Consider the following 4,175-nt stretch of genomic DNA (forward strand, 5'->3'; position numbering starts at 1 on the left):
GTTAAGGGGAAAAAGGCATATAAACCTAATGTAATTAGAGAATAGTCCTTTATAAGACAAGCGACTTCTAAAATGTGTGGGATGGGTAATAAACACTTTATATAAAACAGAGACAATGGGTGCTATAGTAATAATAAAAATAATAATTATACTTTATACAAATTACAAGTAAAGGCTTAAGATGAGGAACAGATGTGAGATGAGAGCTGAAGCACAGTAGGATTGATACAGGCAAAGAAATCTTTCTAGTGAGAACTCTGTATGGGAAATATTGCCTTTGTGGGACATTTTATGCTTATTTATATTTAGAGATCGGGTCGATTGTATTTCTTTTAGTTATATCTATTCTAAAACTCTTTCTTTTTGGCATAAAAAAATAGCAATTTAACTTAATGGTTAATAAAAGATGGGAAAAGATTCCACCAAGTCTCATATTTTAAATGATTAGTCTGAAATGTTAACAATAGTTGTTCCCCTCTTGAAGTTTCAAGAAACTTGGCAGCTGGTTTGTTTCCATCAATCTTAGCATGTTCCACTTAAATTTAACTGATCTGGGGTAAGTAGGATATTCTACAAACTAATGCTCCCCTTTTAGCTCCCAACTTTTCACTTCCTTTTACTACTCATTAACGCAACAAATGTTTAACGAGCATCTATTCAATACTGGTCTTTTATATGAATTCCACTGGTTGTGCTTGTGTATGTCAACTCAAATTATTTTAAAGAGAAATTTATAGATTAAGCGTATTCATTAAATATAGCTTTTTCTTAATACATTGTCCACTGGTCAACTCAGGGTGATCTTGAGCAGACCACCAACACTCTGGACCCTTCTGGGAACTGATTCTTTCATTTGAAACTGAGGCTGTCAATGAGTTATAAAATTGCTTCTAGATCAAACATGCAATGATTTGTTTCCAAAGAATATTGTGTAAATTGAATTTTGGAAAATTAAATAATAATTTAAATAAAGTACATAAATTACTCTGGAGAACTGTGTTGTAAATCCTATTGTGAAATGAATTCTCTGTCATGAAAAAAGCAGTTCTTTAATTTTATCCAACTTCTTTTTCTTTTTTATATGCAAAAGCAGAGAATTGTGATGATGAAAATAAGTGATGAACTTGGGAAGTTGTTAAGACAGAAGCTCAGTCACAGGGATGACACATTCATCAAATTTGGCCACAAAATTAAAACTAGATAATAACCAAAATAGCTGTGTTAATGATATATCCAAAAAGTTTTGCAGATACTTACCATTTGTAAAACACTGTGTGAGGTGTTGGGGGATATAGAAGATTCTGCCATGAGAAAGCTTATGTTCTAGCCAAGCAGACAGATATTAAGCAGGGAAGAGAGAACAAGCAGTGGAAATTCTTGAGAAAAGAAAGAGGATTATTTGTGAGATCAAAAAGAAAGTCAGTAGGAATGTAGCACTACATCAGGATGAAGCTGGAGAGCCAGGCAGGGACAAATCATTGCAATTCCATGGGTGTTATGTGCTGTTGAGTTCACTTCTTCCTTCCCCATGAATGAGTGATGTCCACAATGTCCTGTCCTCAAAAGCTCTGCTCAGCTCCTATAGACACATGCCTATGGAGTTAATCTATCTCATATTTGATGTTTCTCTTTTCCTGTGGCCTCTATTTTCCCCAGCATTACTGTCTTTTCCAAAGAACCCTGCCTTCTCGTGATGTGCCTAAAGTAGGATAGCTTCAGTTTTGTCATTTTTGCCTCCAGTGATGTTTCAAGCTTCATTTGCTCAAGGACCCACTTGTCTCATAGATCACATTAAAGATAGTCTGGTTTTAATCTACAGGAAAGGGAAAAGGTTGAAAGAATTTTAACAAGAGAGAGATATAATACCATATATGACTTTTAAAATAATTACTCTATTTTTATGTGCAGATGGATGGAGGAGGAAGAGAATATGTGTAGAGATACCTGTTAGGAGGCCATCACAGATGGCCAGGTAGGCTGGTGGCTACAGTAAGGTGGGAAAGGAGAAAAGTGAAAACATGGTCTTGAGGATAAGTTTGGGAGTTCTGGCATAATGAAGCATACATCTCTGCTGCCTGGGATGAGGATTATTCCTGGCCACCCATGTCAGGACCTAACTCCAATCATACTGGACACAGGGCAACAGAGCCCGGGGACAGGCTCAAAGAAGCCTTCTGGATGAAGCACTTCCTTTACAAATGAGGCAGCTCAGGTCTAGGCAGATGATGTGACTTCTCCAAGCTTCATAAATGATAAGAGACAATGGTAGGTTGGAAACCCGAACCCAATATGTGTTCTACCCACCACAGACTGCTTCACAAATGATAAGAGGCAATGGTAGGTCGGAAATCTGAACCCAAAATGTGTTCTACCCACCACAGACTGCTATCGCTCCTCCCATCTTACCCGATCCTCCTCCTTCATAAAACTGAGATTATGGTTCACGTCTTAGATTCCAGAGGCACAACAAGCCCAACCCAATTTATTCTTCTTTCCACACTAAAACTTTTTAAGCAGTTGGTGACTTTTTAGTTCAAAAGTTAATCTGGGAGAATTTCTCTGGCAAATAATTCTATTTGCCATATTTGGGGTCAGAAAGTTTCTGTGTAAAGCCAAGGCAAATTGTTTTTCTGTGTGAGAAGGTGACATTTCTCCCTACTGTACTATGATGATTTTTATTGCTTTATTAGGCCTTTCATTACTATGAGTAAGCAGACATAAATAATGGGGAAAAAAGATCAGTTGTTCAGAAAGAAGATTGTAATAACTTCCTCTTCTTTTCTTCTAAATGAAACACAGAATAGAACATCATGAAACAAAGAATCAGCTAGGAGATGATATAAAATGGAAAGGGAGAATTAATTCTAATAGAACTTTTTTTCTGAAAAAAGGTTTGATTACACAGAGTCTAATAATTTTAAAATAAATATGTAGATTTTTCTTTCAATATAGGATCCAGTATGGAAATTAATTTACCCCTTTTTTAAGCTTAATTATTTTAGATAGTATTTGAACATAGGTATATGGTTAGATGTTCAGAAGAGTGTAGTTTCATGTTTTCTCATTGCCACAAAATCATTCCAGACATCGTTTGCCTCTACTTTTCAGAATTTCTAAATAAATTGCATTGGTTGAGAAAGCATATAATAACTAAATTGATCCTATTGACTGATTTAAGAAATTTACCATTATAATTAAATTTCAATGAAAGAGATATAAATCATTTATCTCACTAATTAAATAAGAATTCTGTTCCAATATCCTGGCAAGTTTTTTTTAAAGGCTTGCTTCCATTTATTGTACATGGCAATCGTAATAATGCTATACAAGACATCTGTCCTCAGGTGTAATGGAAGCATTGTGGAATGGGTGTGAATCAGACAATGAGCCAAGAGTGCTGTGCTCTAGTCTTGGCTCTAGTCCTGTGTGACTTAGGCCAATTACTTTGGTCAGGCTGCACCTCAGTTTCCTCTTAAAAATTAGAAATTTCTTGCCAGTCCAACTCACAGTGTGGCAAAAGCCAAATCAATAGTACGTTTCAACTCAAGAGATAATGCTATTGAAAGTGTGAAATGCTGTAGAAGGGTATAAGTATGTGAGATATTAATATTGAGAGTGAAGGCAAGATGGATTTTGAATTTTCTCCTCTAAATTTTATCCCTAAATATGTTAGTGGGTGCTAGAATGTCAGGTCAGAGTGAAGGTTTGACAATCTAGAGCAGCACATATATATATATATATATATATATATATATATATATCAAAAAGAGGATTTGCTAATTTTAATAAGTATTAAATCCAAGGAGTACTCTGGGTATAGGAAAAATAAATTTTTAGGCAAATGGCAAAGCTGCTTTATAGTTTTACTAAAGGGCTTCAATAGTAAAGGAAAGAAAGCACTCCCTCACTTTTATTCTCTGAAACAGTTCTCGTAAAGCATTTCATAGAACAATAATTCTTCAAAATATTCTGCAAGATAAAATGTCCATGATCAAAAAAGTTTGAAATAATCAGAAACTCTGATGGCATTTAAAATGCTTTGACATATCCTGTGCTATATTCCAGTAAATGTATAAGACTCAATATATTCATACATATTCACATGTATCCATATTGATATAAGATCTCCATAATTTTCTGAGTGTGGGTTTCTTTTGTTCCTCAATTTTGTCGTC

The sequence above is a fragment of the Pteropus medius genome, unplaced genomic scaffold (assembly GCF_902729225.1).
Source record: "Pteropus medius unplaced genomic scaffold, Ma_sr-lr_union100, whole genome shotgun sequence".
Taxonomy (NCBI): domain Eukaryota; kingdom Metazoa; phylum Chordata; class Mammalia; order Chiroptera; family Pteropodidae; genus Pteropus; species Pteropus medius.